Here is a 14773-nt window from a genome sequence, read left to right as displayed (position 1 = left end):
GAGGATGGGCCAACTCAATATTGAACCCTACCGACTAAGACTGGGATGCCATTAAAGTTCATGTGTGTGTAAAGGCAGGCGTCCCAATACTTTAGGTAATAGAGTGTATGTCGGGGTATACATGGATATGCAGCACTGTAGGATTCGGAATGTATGATATACACGGACATTCAGGGCCGTCTTTAACACCGGGCAAAAGGGGCAGCTGCCCTGGGCCCAGTCATTGTTGTGGGGCCCAAAGCAGCTTCCCCTTGAGCCCACAAATAGTTGATAAGTGCATTTGGTAGAGCCCAAGAAAATATTTGCCCAGGGTCCAATCAATACTAAAGACGGCCCTGCGGACATTTACCATTCTGGACCTTTTGTGGTTAACCATGAAAACTGGTCATAGTGAGGACCAGATACAGAAAACGAGGAATGGTGACATCGCAGACACACTTTTCTGGGTAACCGACAAACCTCCAATCAAACCAATGACACATTTGATAAAAGCTTATGGTGTCCCCTGAACATTCCAGCAAGGATAACACTTGGGGACACCCACTCCCGACCGCGCCACCGTCTCGCAAACATCATATTTACATGTATATGTTTGCCAGCTCACACCCAAGACGGTTTTCCTAATTATCCTCACCGCTCCTCCCTCCCTCCCGTGATGCCACTCCCCTCATCACATGACCCTCCCCTCTTCCCTGCCCCAAGACCGCAGCACAGCATCGGCGCCACCTCGCTCCGTGACGTCAGCGCGCATCCGGGGGCTTCGCGCTGATTGACAGTCTCCATAGCAACACGCTTATTCCGCCGCCATTTTGTTGTCTTTTTTTTTTTTTTTTTTATAATTCTCTTCCCGCTTCCCGCCCGAATAAACCCTTGTGAGAGAAATACGTGCCGTATGAATAAAGCGGAGTGTGAATAAAATATTTGTGATGGAAGAAGTGTGTGTATGTGTGGGGGTGGTGGTGATGAGGTGACGGAGGAGGAGGAGGGGGTGTTTGTTGTCAGTCACGGTGCCGGGCTCCGGTATGAGGAGGAGGAGGAGGCGGGGGAGTCAGTGGAGGTGGTAGTGCTGCTGGTCGCGGTGGCGGTGGTTTCCCCGTCCTCATTCTTCCTCCCTCGCTGCCTGGCTGCGCAGCTTTGGAAACGCGCGCCATTTTGTGACTCCCCCTCCCCCCCCTTCTCCCTCCATCCTGCACGGCGGCCGGGACCACAGAGACCGCCAGCAGCAGCAGCACAGCCGGGATCTCCGGGATATGACGGCCAGAGCCGGGGAGTGGCGGGGATGAGGAGGATGGTGAGGGTGATGAGGAGGAGGATGATGACGGTGTGAGGAGGCGGAAGAAGCAGACCAGCTTCCATCTATGTGTGACTGTGTGCGGCTCGATGTGACTGGACGGCCGTCTAGCAGCAGCGAGGGGACGAGAGGCGCCGGAGGACACGGGTAAGGAGGAGGAGGAGGACTACTACCCTCAGAAAGTAATGACAGGAGGACTACAACCCTCAGGGAGGAGGACACTGCAACCCCTGGTGTGCCTGGCAGGAGGAACTACAACCCTCAGCATATCCTAATAGGGAGGAACTACTACCCTCAGTGTGTCCTCATAGGGAAGAGAAGTGACTGGAGGGACTACAATCCTCTGTATGTCTGACAGAAGGAACTACAACTCTCAACATGTCATGGCAAGGAGAAACTACAGTTCTCGGTTTGTCATGACTGGAAGCCGAAATGACAGGAGGGACTACAACCCCCAGCATGTCCTAATAGGGAGCAGAAGTGACTGGAGGCACTACAACCCTCAGCATGTACTGACATGAGAGATGACAGGAGGCACTACAACCCTCAGCATGTCCTGATAGGGAGTAGAGATGATAGGAGGGACTACAACTTTCAGCATGCCCTGACAGGAGGAACTACAACCCTCAGCATGTCCTGACATGATAGATGGCAGGAGACACTACAACCCTCAGCATGTCCTGATAGTTAGTAGAGATGATAGGAGGGACTACAACTTTCAGCATGCCCTGACAGGAGGAACTACAACCCTCAGCATGTCCTGATAGGTTGCAGAAGTTACTGGAGGGACTACAACCCTCAGTATGTACTGACATGAGAGATGACAGGAGGCACTACAACCCTCAGCATGTCCTGATAGGGAGTAGAGATGATAGGAGGGACTACAACCTTCAGCATGCCCTGACAGGGGGAACTACAACCCTCAGCATGTCCTGATAGGGAGTAGAGATGATGGGAGGGACTACAACCTTCAGCATGACCTGACAGGAGGCACTGCACTCCTCAGTATGTACTGACATGAGAGATGACAGGAGGCACTACAACCCTCAGCATGTCCTGATGGGGAGTAGAGATGATAGGAGGGACTACAACCTTCAGCATGCCCTGACAGGAGGAACTACAACCCTCAGCATGTCCTGATAGGGAGTAGAGATGATGGGAGGGACTACAACCTTCAGCATGACCTGACAGGAGGCACTGCACTCCTCAGTATGTCCTGACATGAGAGATGACAGGAGGAACTGCAACTCTCACCGTGTCCTGATAGGGAATAGAGGCAATAGGAGGGACTACAACCTTCAGCATGCCCTGACAGGAGGAACTACAACCCTCAGCATGTTCTGACAGGGAGGAGCGGTGACAGGAAGAACTAACAAGCCTCAAACCCTCAGTTTGCTCTGATGTGATAGATGACAGGGGGAACTACAACCCTCAGTGTGTCCTGACAGGGAGGAACAGATAGCTGGGAGCACCTGCTGGTACCAGCATGGCTTAACAGGGAGAGGCGGTGGGCTGCAGGTGGACTACAAGTGCCAGCGTGGGTGGCTGTGTGCTTGGCATGGCCCAGAGGAACTGCAAGGTGCCAGCATGGCTAGGCAGGGCAGAGAAATGTCTGTTTTTAGAAAAGGGTGCTGCTGGTGGTGGACTGCAAGTCTCAGCATGGCTTGGCAGTGGTCATGGTACATAACTGAGGAACTACAAGTCTCAGCATTTCTTGGCAGATGTAGTGATGCGATGTCCCAAGCAGTGGTGGTGTTGGTAGACTTCTAAGGAACTATACAAGACTTGGCATTGGTGACAGGGTAGCGAAGTGCTGTCCCAAGCAGCAGACTCTTGAGTAAACTACAAGTCTCAGCGTGGCTTGGCAGTGGTCAGTGGGGGTTAGTGGTGTGGCGTCCCACTCAGTGGAGATGGACTACTGAGGAACTATGAGTCTCAGCCTGGCTTGGCAGTGGTAGTAGAGGGTAGCGATGTGCAGAGATAGGGTTGCGATGTCCCGGTGATGGTACACTTCTAAGAAACTATGCACGTCTTGGCACTGGTGACGGGGCAGCGATGTGGTGTAGAGGGGTAACGACATGGTGTCCCAAGCAGCAGTAGTAGTAAACTCCTGAGGTAGTACAAGTCTCAGCATGGTTTAGCAGTGGTGGCTTGGGGTAGTTTTGTGCCCTCCCAAGCAGCGATGATGGTAGACTTCTAAGGAACTAGACAAATCTTGGCACTGGTGACGGGGTAATGATGTGGTGTTCTAAACCGGCAGCGATTGTAGACAAGTCTTGGCAGTGGTCCCTATGGGTGATGATGTGGTCCCAGTTAACGATAGTGATAGACTTCCAAGGAACTACAAGTCTTTACATGGCTTGGCATCGGTGGCAGGAGGTAACGATGTGGTGTCCAAAGCATCAATGATTGCAGACTCCTAAGGAACGATAAAGTCTTGGCATTGGGGTCAGGGTGGTAATAACATGATATACCAAGCAGCAACAGTACACTTCTGAGCAACTACAAGTCTCAGCACGGTTTAGCAGTGGTGGATGGGGGTAATGATGTAATGTCCCAAGCAGCGATGATGGTAGACCTCTAAGGAGCTATACAAGTCTTTCATTGCTAGTGGGTTAGCGATACGATGGTAGGCTCATCAGATACTGGAAGTCTTGGCACTGGTAGTAGGGGGTAACTATGTGATGTCCCAAGCAGCGATGATGGTATACTCCTATAGAGCTTTACAAGTCTTGGCATCGTTGGTAGGTGGTAACGATGTAATGTATAGAGGCGAGGGATGTGATGTTCCAAGCAGCAGTGATTGTAGACTCCTAAAGAAATACAAGTCTTGGTATTGGTGGCTTGGGGTACCGATGTGATGGTAGACTCCTGTAGAACTGTACAAGTCTTGGTAGTAGAGGGTAACGATGTAATGTCCCAAGAAGCAGTGGTTGTAGACTTGTAAAGAAATAAGTCTTGGCATTGGTGGTAGGTGGTAACGATGTGATGTTTCAAGCAGCAGTGATTGTAGACTCGTAAAGAAATACAAGTCTTGGTATTGGTGGCTGGGGGTACCGATGTGATGGTATACTCCTGTAGAACCATAGAAGTCTTGGCAGTTGGTAGTAGAGGGTAAAGATGTGATGTATAGAGGTAGGCATGTGATGTCCCAAGCAGTGGTGGTTGTAGACTCCTAAAGAAATACAAGTCTTGGCTTTGGTGGCTGGGGGTACCGATGTGATGGTAGACTCCTTTAGAACTATACAAGTCTTGGCATCGTTTAGTAGGTGGTAAAGATGTGATGTATAGGGGCGAGGGATGTGATGCATAGTATAGAGGTAGGCATCTGATGTCCCAAGCAGTGGTGATTGTAGACTCCTAAAGAAATACAAGTCTTGGTATTGGTGGCTGGGGGTACCGATGTGATGGTATACTCCTGTAGAACCATAGAAGTCTTGGCAGTTGGTAGTAGAGGGTAAAGATGTGATGTATAGAGGTAGGCATGTGATGTCCCAAGCAGTGGTGGTTGTAGACTCCTAAAGAAATACAAGTCTTGGCTTTGGTGGCTGGGGGTACCGATGTGATGGTAGACTCCTTTAGAACTATACAAGTCTTGGCATCGTTTAGTAGGTGGTAAAGATGTGATGTATAGGGGCGAGGGATGTGATGCATAGTATAGAGGTAGGCATCTGATGTCCCAAGCAGTGGTGATTGTAGACTCCTAAAGAAATGCAAGTCTTGGCATTGGTGGCTGGGGGTACCGATGTTATGGTAGAACTATAGAAGTCTTGACAGTTGGTAGTAGAGGGTAACGATGTGATGTATAGTATAGAGGTAGGCATGTAATGTCCCAAGAAGCAGTGGTTGTAGACTCCTAAAGAAATACGAGTCTTGGCATTGGTGGCTGGGGGTACCGATGTGATGGTAGACTCCTGTAGAACTATACGAGTCTTGGCAACGTTAGTAGGGGGTAACAATGTGATGTCCCAAGCAGCATTGGTTGTAGACTCCTAAAGAAATGCAATTGTTGACATTGGTGGCTGGGGGTACGGATGTGATGGTAGACTCCTGTAGAACTATACAAGTCTTGGCACCGTTAGTAGGGGGTAACGATGTGATGGTAGAGTCCTGTAGAACTATACAAGTCTTGGCATCGTTTAGTAGGTGGTAACGATGTGATGTCCCAAGCAGCATCAGTTGTAGACTCCTAACGAAATGCAAGTGTTGGCATTGGTGGCAGAGGGTAGCGATGTGGTGTCCCAAGCAGCAGTGATGGTAGACTCTGATGTCTTGGTGTGGTTAGACAGGGCAAAGAAGCCCCAGTGTTTATACTGAGGAGGAGGAGGAGGCAAGGAGCTGCAAAGGGACTACAAGTGCCAGCCTGGGTAGACAGTTGTCCCTTGGGAAACTGCAAGTAGCAATTTAGTTTTTATGGGGGAAGGGATGAAGGACTGTACTGAGGGACTACAAGTGTCAGGGGAAGAATCTTTGTACGTATTTTGAAAAGGAGGTGACAGCGGTGGAAGTATTTTTATGTGTTTTGGTTGAGGAGTTCCAAGCATGAAGTCTCATTCTGAGCATGACAGATTGTAGCCAGCAAGGTCTGAGATGGGTGGTAAGGGATTATCTCAGGAACTAGAAGCTGCGTTGTGGTTATGCAGGGAAAAGGGGGTTGACACTGCGAAGGAGCTATACAGGTTGACAGGACGAGAGTGCTCTGAGGAGGTGGGCAGCTGGTGAAGGAACTACAAGTGACACTGTGGGTTTAAGGTATGGTACCAGCATCTTGTTTGTAGGGGGGTATGACAGACTCTCCAGAGAAACCTCAAATGCCAGCATTGTTTCATGGTGTGAGGGGTCTCTGATGATGAAGACAGCCAGCTGCTTAGGGAACTACAGATACCAGCATGTCTGGATTGGTTAGACATTTTACAATGTGGGACTATTTTGTCTGTCTGTGACTTGCCAAGGGAAATGTAGATTCCCTTTTGAGAAACTACAGTCATTGGGATGGTTTAACATGGGCGATGGATCTCAAGGGTATAAATGAAGGAACTACAAAACCAAGTATGTTAGAAAGAGGTAACGGATCTCCTGTACAATGTAGCTTGATGGGGGAGGTAAAGACTATGTTGAAACTGAAGAGGAGGTGGACTGTTTACAAGTGCCAGCATGACTTGACGGAGCGGAAATGGTGGAATCCCTCTCGCTATATTGGACCAGTGGTACATCTTTGAAACCACAAATGGCAGCATGATTTCACAGGGTGGAAATGAGGGGTTCACTTTGGTCAACCTGAGGAGTTGGCAATGGCTTTGGAACCACAAATGCCAGCGTGGCTTGACAAGGAAGGAAATGTTGAGATTCCACAACCTCCTCAACCTAAACAGAGAGAATCCAAGTGCCAGCATGACTTGACAAGGAGGAGATGATGGGTTCCTTCTGGTTAGATTGAGGAGGTTAACATTTTTTGGAACCACAAGTGCCAGCATGGAGTGACTGGGCAATAAATCCCATCAGTCTGTAAATGGAGGAGAAAGGGTGCTGAAATGCCAAGATGGGTAAGATGGGTATTAGAAGATTAGGGGATCCTCCAAGGATACAAATATTGGGCATTGTTGCCTAGGTGACTCTTGGGGACCAAGTCAGTGGGGTGGTGGGGCAGAGGCCACACTGTTATACAGAGAATGGTCGATCAAACAAGCAGCAGGATCAGCTTGTGGACCAAGCATACTTTAAAAAGATAATGCTGGATCTCTTTAGCTCCTCAGTCATTTGGATGCCCAGGATGAAGGGTGTAAGGACCATTATGTTGTCCCTTCCTAAATGCAGGACATGTTACCCCTCCCCCCCCCTTTCCTCCTTATGGGGAGGTCTCTGTCGACCCCCTTTTCTCTGTCATCTCCTCCACATTATTGGGACTGTCTGATTTTTCTTGCTGACATTTCGCCCTCCCTGTCTCTCCATTTGTTTAAGGTGGCCGCCAAGGCAACCGGCCTCCTCTGGATCAGAGGGAAGGGAGGGAGGTGATTCGGGAGTGGGGGGGCATCTTGCTGCCATGAAATGATTATAGCTAATAGAAGGGTTTGTGGGTGTGGCTAAAGCCCCCTCCTATGTTTCTGTGCTGAACATGATGGGAACAGCATCTGGTAATGTACAATTCTGGGTCTGTTTTATGTAGCATCAATAGATTTGCAGAGAATCACCTTGCTTCATGTTTGATGCAGCTGGCTGCTGCCACCTGATTGGAGCATTTTTGTCATTACAGAGGGGCCCACCTGTCTTATTTTTTATTTTACTTTGAATTGGGATGCATGGAATTTGGGATTTGCAAAGGCATGGTGCTGTTGTCTGCTCTGACCTGGAACAAATATGAATCCCAGATTTGTCATGTCTTTTATATCTTGCAAATGTATGAATCAGAGGTGGATTTAAATGATGAGCTGGCTCATGCTCGGTTCTGTTCTCTGATCTGGGATCTGCATCAATTAGCTTTTCTATATCTGGTATAGTCTACTAAACTAGGTGGCTTCCTATCTGTCATGGTTTTTTTTTTGTAAAGAATATGCTATGAAATATCCGAGTGTACTGACAGCAACCTGATGCTGCAATCACACCATTTCTTGCTGGTGTATAGCTAAATGTTGGGTGCATTTTAAATGCCAGATAAAGATTTGTTAGATTGTATTAGTTATTTTGAGATTGTAAAGCATGTCCAAAGCCATAACTTTTATCTTAGTATTGGATAGGGCGGTGGGTTGTTAGAACCCCTGTCAGGTTTTTATGTCCCTAGGAGACAGATATACCTTCTGGATTTTCCCTAGTTACCCCTATTACTGGGACTAAAAGTGAGGGAATAATTGGGTATTGTTGGTGATACTTTTGCACAAACATCCACTTTTGAGGTGTCTCCCCTTCTTCAAAATTTAAGCAGTGCTCTTGGACCACGAAGAAGGGGGTCACACCCCGAAAGCTTGTCCTGGAAATTTGAATGTTAAGTGCAAATAAAAAAAAGTATCACCAACAGTACCCCATTGTTCCCTCACTTTTAGTCCCAGTAATAGGGGTAACAATGGGGTACTGTTGGTGATACTTTTTTTTTTTTGCACTTGCATCCACATTTTCAGGATAAGCTTTTGTGGTGTGACCCCCCCCCCCTTCTTCATGGTCCAAGAGTACTGCTTAGATTTTGAAAAAGGGGAGACACCTCCATAGTGTGCCCTGAAAATTTGGATGTTAGTGCAAAAAAAAAAAAAAATCACGGACAGTACTCCATTGTTCCTTTTGCAAAGTGAGGGAGAAACCAATATTTTTGAGACCATTCTAGGGGAAATCTTAAGAAAGGAGACTTCATCATAGTGCCAATTCCCCCTTCTTTGGAAAGATTTGATCTCTTTCTGTTGTTGTATTTCTAAGACAGGAAGTGAAGGTAATTCTCCCCAAGAGAATACAAATGGCAACAATACACTGACAGCTTGTAGCCAGTTCACAAATACAAACTTTCAAACTTTAGAGCCCATTCACATTGAGGCGACACGACTTCGGGGGGCGACCTGTGAAGTCGCGTTCCCCGCTGTGCACCGCGACGTGCAGAGATTTCACATAATGGAAGTCTATGCAAGTCGCTCCGAGGTCGCCCCAAAGTAGTACAGGACCCTTTTTCTAAGTCGGAGCAACTTGTGTCGCTCCTATTAGAACGGGTCCTGTACTACTCAATGGACCACGACATACCGCGACTTGTCAGGCTGACAAGTCGCGCTAATGTGAATGGACTCTTAGATGTAATCTCCGAATGGGGACACTTGTTTCAGTGATAACTGTCTTAGAGGGGATTTTGCTTACTTTTTGGAGAGGTTTCCTCTCACTTCCTGTTCTCTACAGAACAGGAAGTGAAGGCAGATCTTCCCAAATAGGACACTGATGAAAAAGAAAATGAAAATTGGTTTTCACTATCCCCAGTACATCCAAACTGAAAAGGAAAAGCTTTGGCTTTAGTTGTAATTTTACTTTTTCCAGCAGGCACTGCTTACAAGGGCCTCAGCAGTGTTCCAATTCTTTTACATATAATTTGAACCTAATATAGTTCAGTTGTTGGAAGGTTTTGTTTCTGATGGTACATGCTCCAAAATGTTTAAAAAGTAGCTGAGTGGCCTGGGTTGGCATTGCTGGATTCTTGCAACCCTTTTCTAAAAGTTGTTTTTTTTTAAATCCTATTGTATGACAGATAATATTATATAGATGATGGCAGCAGCCCTGAGTGAGGCTCAGTTCACATTGGTGCGATGCGGGAACCCTGCGAATCCACTGTTCCGGCATCGCACCCAACTCTCAGGCAGTTCACACTGCCATATGCGAACTGCTGGGAGTGTCAATACAAAGTTGATGACACCCCCAGATCAGTTTGCATATCACAGTGCAAACTGTCAATTCAGACCTTCATCGGATCGCATGGGTGTGAACAAGCCATGCGATCCGATTCTGGTGCGGACCAAAAAAAAGGCCCTGCACGAGTTTGGCCTGAATACAGTGCAAATTCAGCCATACAATCTGTAAGCTAAATTTGCATCGCACAGACATTGCATGTGATTTGCACAGCAGTGCGGTGCAGATCACATGTGATGTCTGACTTCGCTACGGTGTGAAACTGGTCCTGATTTTTATTTTGTAAAGTTAGTTTTTCACACTTTGATGTGTGTTTGCGTCTATTTATTTAGATTCTGGTTTTTGCTTTCTTGCATAATCAACCGTGGGCTGGAATTGATTTACAACCTAGTTATACCAACTCTAAAAGACTTCATTCACACCTGAGCATCGTGATTTTGGTGCGTTTACTTGCGTGGTTTGTGCGTTCGAGAGTTTTTTTTTTTTTTGGAGATTTGGCCTTTTTGTATTAGCCAGTAGAGAAAACTATCATCTGTTACATCATTTGTTGCTATGTATTTTTGCTGTCAGCTACTTCAAAGACGCACCAATCTTTCCAAATTGAGCTACACAAGTCGCTCCAAAACATTGAATTTCAGGCACTTGGCATTGTGAAGCACCACTATAGAGAATAATTGATTCTTCTTTTTCGTTCATTGATGGACACAGCTCTTCATCTTCTTGACTGTAGGGTTATACTGCCTCCTACAGGAGTAGGACACTAGGCAGAGAAAAAGCTTGAGCATGTCTATGGGGCCGTCCCTGGGGGTATACTCCCACTTCCTGCTATAGGTATTCAGTTTTTTTTTCTGCCTAGTCAGGCGAAAGGACCTAGTTCCTTGCTGGGTTCTCTGGTCCTGGCAATTTTTTCCTCTTTTTATTTTGTTCCTGTGAGAGCTAAAATCAAGTGCTGGACTGGGTGACAAACTGGATAATATAGATCCTCAGGGTTCCCCCAGTTCAGCCAGCGAGCATGGGCAGACTGCAGCTCTGGGCTAGGTCGGCTGCGACATAGCCCCACTGGACGGTGGCTGGCCTGTGAGTTAAACGTTCCGCGAGAGCGCATATGACCTGGCTTCAGCCTGAGTCGCAGCGTTTCATCCTGGCCGACAGCACCTACATTACAACAGAGCGGTGTCCTGTCCGGAGTGGTGCCCACCCTGTTCCTGGTGTGGTAAGTAGCTCCCCCCCACTACCCCTGGAGGGTTTTGGGGTGGACTTGGGCCTCTCCCTGGGATGGTCAGACCCCCGGGTTTCCATCCCCCCAGTCACTGTGGGTCTTTAGCCCACCCGGGTGAGGTTATGAGCTAGCTGTTGCCACATGCTCTTAAGGGGACTGGTTGAATTTGCTGCTGACTGGGTTTTCCTGGGGCACAACGGGGGGTTGAGCAGGGTTCCCTGCCACCCTGAGGGTTGGTGAATAAGTCATGGAAGTCCTCTGGGCTCCCTTCGGCAGTCGTTGGGCTGGGGGAGCAGATGTTTCAACATCCACGGGTACACTCCTCATGCGGCCGGTTCCAGCTAAAAATTTAGGCCGCGGCTTTGCAGCCTACTCGCTGGAAACGATGTGAGGCGGCCCCTGTGAGGGTGGCTGATGCCACTGCCTCCTGTTTGGGAATCTGCCTTCCCCTTCGCTTCCCCTGGGTGGTCGGCTCCGCTGGGGCTCGTGTCCTGGCGGCTGGGCACCTTAAACAATTTAGGCTGCGGCCTACTATGCCATGCGGCCGAGTCGGGCACCGCCGGGGTGGGGCGCCTCAGTGTGTGTAGCTGAAGCCCCCCACTCTTTTGTGCGCCTGCCGGGCTGGGGATCCGTGTGGTCAGCTTGGCACCTCCCTTGGAAGGGAATGACCGCCTTGCCGCCATTATTGTGTGGGACACCTGCCCTGTTTTTGTATCCTACCTGTGCTTCCGCGTCACAACAGGCAGTCCCCTTTTAAGGGGGCTATGTCCTATTATGTCCTCTATGCGCGCGACCCTCCCTTGTGTTTTTTTTTTTTTTTCGGGGTCTGATAGTCCATTGTGGGCCCTTGGCCAGCATCCCCTTTCAGAGATCACGGTCGGTTGCCTCCCCTAAATGTTTTTTGGGGTGAGCGTAGTATATAGGGACCCTACTGGGTCTGCGCCCACGCACCCTGAGTGCTCAGATAGTGAGGAAGATTTCTCTGCTCCTCTAGCCGCGCTTGAAAAGGCGCTGGTGGATCCACTGTTTGTCAGTGCGTGAAACTTTATGAATGGAGGTTGCGGCTGATGCTACGTCGGGAGGCACCTATTCCTTTTGGCACCTACAGGCCCTTCAAAGCGGCAACATACTCTTTCCGCTTACCTTGACAACAGTGTCTCAAAACAAGAGTGGGGTCGTCCAAAACGCAGTAGTTGCTAAATGTTTTTGCATGCTTATGAGGATTAACTGCGTTGCAGGTGGACGGTTCCATCTGTAGGGGAATTGCTGGTTTCCAGGTCAAATTGAGCTACCTTCATTCCCTTTCTTGCCTGCCATACGTGGTTGTGGCTGGTTCAGCGATTAGGCCGGTAATTACTATTGCCCTGGTGTTGCAAACCCTGACCGAGCGGGCTAAGCTTTTACGCAGGGATCTGGAGGAGAAGCAGCTCCCCCCTGCCCTGGTGGAGCTGGCAGGTCAGTTGGTCCAAGGGCTACAGTTTGTCTGCCTCTTTGGATGCTGCTCCCCTGCTTTCTAGACTGTCTGCCTCAGCAGTGATCCTGCGGTGTATTCTGGCTGAAATGCTGGACTGCGGACCAGGCTTCTAAGAATTTGTGGAAGATCGCCTGTTTGGGGAGCTTCCTTGGATGACATCAAGGGCCTCACAGGGGGAAAGAGTACTCTTCCTCCAGGCTTCCAGGGGTAAAGGGTCCTGTCACAGATGGGGACCCTCCTTTTCGGCTCACAAGTGACTTTTTCGTCCCTAAGGGTCTCAAGACAAGGGATCCAAGCCCTTTCGGGCCTCCGCTGGGGGTTCCAAAAAGGTCTTGGTCGCGCAAACCACAAACAGGTGCTGCCAGACCTGCGGACAAAAAATTCCTCTGCATGAAGAGGCGCCCTCACCTGTATCTGGGGTGGGGGGGGGGGGGAACGTCTTTGCTGCTTTCTGTATCCCCAGACCTCCCTGATCCAGGACAAGTGGGTCCACAAAGTAATTTGCTCCGGCTACAAGATCGAGTTTTGATCATATCCTCTGGAAAGGTTATTCCCTTCCAACCTGCACCTATCCCCAGATCGCTTAAAGGATCTCTATGGGGTGGTGCAAGATTTGCTACTTCAAGGGGTGATTGTTGGAAAGTTTTCAAGGTTTTTACTCAAACCTGTTTACAGTTCCCAGGAAGGAGGGCAAGGTGCGCCCAATACTGGACCTAAAGGCCCTACATTGCTTTGTGCGGGTACAGAAGCTCTGTATGGAGTTCATGCGCACGGTGGCGGCGTCCCTACATCAGGAGGATTTCCTTGCCTCCATCGATATCAAGGATGCCTACCTTCACATCCCAATATGTGTTGCCCATCAGCATTTTCTCCGCTTTGCCGTGGGCGAGGAGCATTATCAATTTGTGGCGTTACCCTTTTGGTCTCGCTTCTGCTCCTTTGGGTTTTCACAAAAGTTTTGGCCTCGAGTCTAGCATTACTGCGTCAGCGGCGGGATCGTGGCACTGGGGTACCTGGACGATCTGCTTTTAGCAGTGGAGTCTTCGTCTGCCTTGTTGGACAACTTGGAGATTGCTCTGCAAACGCTGAAGGAGTTTGGTTGGATTCTGAATCTTCAAAAGTCTGCCCTGGTTCCGTCCACTAGCCTAGTCTATCTGGGTCTGACTCTGGACTTGTCCTCAGCCAGAGTGTTTCTTTCTCGGGAGAAGCTTTAAAAGTTGCAGGAGGCAATTCTGCTTTTGCTGACCAGCAGATGGTGGTCTCTTTGAACTTACATGCACCTGTCCGGGTGGGGAGGCGTCCTCGGCACAGATTGTGCTCAGGGGGGTCTGGTCTCGGGAAGAATCCGGACTACTGATCAATGTACCGGAGCTCCGAGCGGTCAGACTGTCTGGATCATTGAACAACTCGTCTCCGGTGGTGTCTGGTGTGGATTCAATTGGACAATGCCACGGCCGTGGCCTATGTCAATCACCAAGGGGGCACAAGAAGTGTCCTGTCGGCTCAGGAAGTAGTCGGCATTCTAAGGTGGGAGAAAGATTAGTTCTTGCCCTCCCTGCTGTGCACATTCCGGGGGGGGGGGGGGGTGGAATTGGCAAGCGGACTATCTCAGTCGAAAGGTGTTAGATCAGAGAGAATGGTCTCCATCAGTTGTGTCTCCAGTGGGGTACTCCAGAGATGGATCTGTTGGCCTCTTGCCTCAACAGGAAGGTTTAGAGGTTTGTGGCACAGTCTTGGGGATCCTCTAGCCGTCACTACAGATGCTTTAGTGGGTCTTTGGAGTCAGTATCCTCTGATTTACGCCTTTCCTCCTCTCCAGTTTCTGCCGAGACTATTACACAGGATCGAGGCAGAAGGGATTCCAGTCATCCTAGTTGCTGCAAACTGGCCCCCCCGGTCTTGGGACGTTGATCTAGTACGGCTGGTCGCCGATGCTCCTTGGAGACTCCCTCTCAGGGAAGATCTGCTGTCCCAAGGGCCAATCTTCCATCCTGCTTTACAGTCGCTGGCTTTCATGGCTTGGCTGTTGGACAGAGGGTTGTCTGACTCGGTTATTCCTACGCTGTGAAAAGCTAGAAAGTCTATTTCTAGGAAGATTTACCATTGTACATGGAAGACGTACATTGCATGGTGAGAAATTCTCCGGGTTCACCCTCGTTCCTTTTCGCTGGCACGGATCTTGTCTTTCCTCCAAAGAGGGGTTGTGCAGCGCCTGGCCTCAAGTACCATCAAGGGCCAGGTCTCGGCCTGGGTGGTTTTCTTTCAACGCATGTTGGCCACGCACTCCTTCGTGCATGCTTTTCTCCAGGGCGTGGGACACTTGGTTCCTCCAGTGTGGTCTCAGTTGCCGCGTGGGACCTCACTTAGGTGTTGTCAGTTCTCCAGAAGCCTCCCTTCGGCGCGCAAGGTGTCTGAACTGGCGGCA

The 14773-nt window shown here is 49.3% G+C and overlaps 1 protein-coding gene across 1 annotated transcript in view; it reads left to right on the top strand.

Moving 5' to 3' along the window:
• The first annotated feature begins 974 nt into the window (after nucleotides 1–974).
• Nucleotides 975–14773, top strand: part of DYRK1A (dual specificity tyrosine phosphorylation regulated kinase 1A) — a 169735-nt gene continuing 155936 nt past the window's right edge. Inside the window, exon 1 of the mRNA XM_082245197.1 lies at nucleotides 975–1438. The gene's annotated coding sequence lies outside the window, so the exon portion shown is untranslated. The remainder of the gene's footprint in view (nucleotides 1439–14773) is intronic.

The sequence above is a fragment of the Pelophylax lessonae genome (assembly GCF_965119305.1).
Source record: "Pelophylax lessonae genome assembly, chromosome: 2".
NCBI lineage: Eukaryota > Metazoa > Chordata > Amphibia > Anura > Ranidae > Pelophylax > Pelophylax lessonae.
This window is presented reverse-complemented; position numbering and strand designations above follow the sequence as displayed.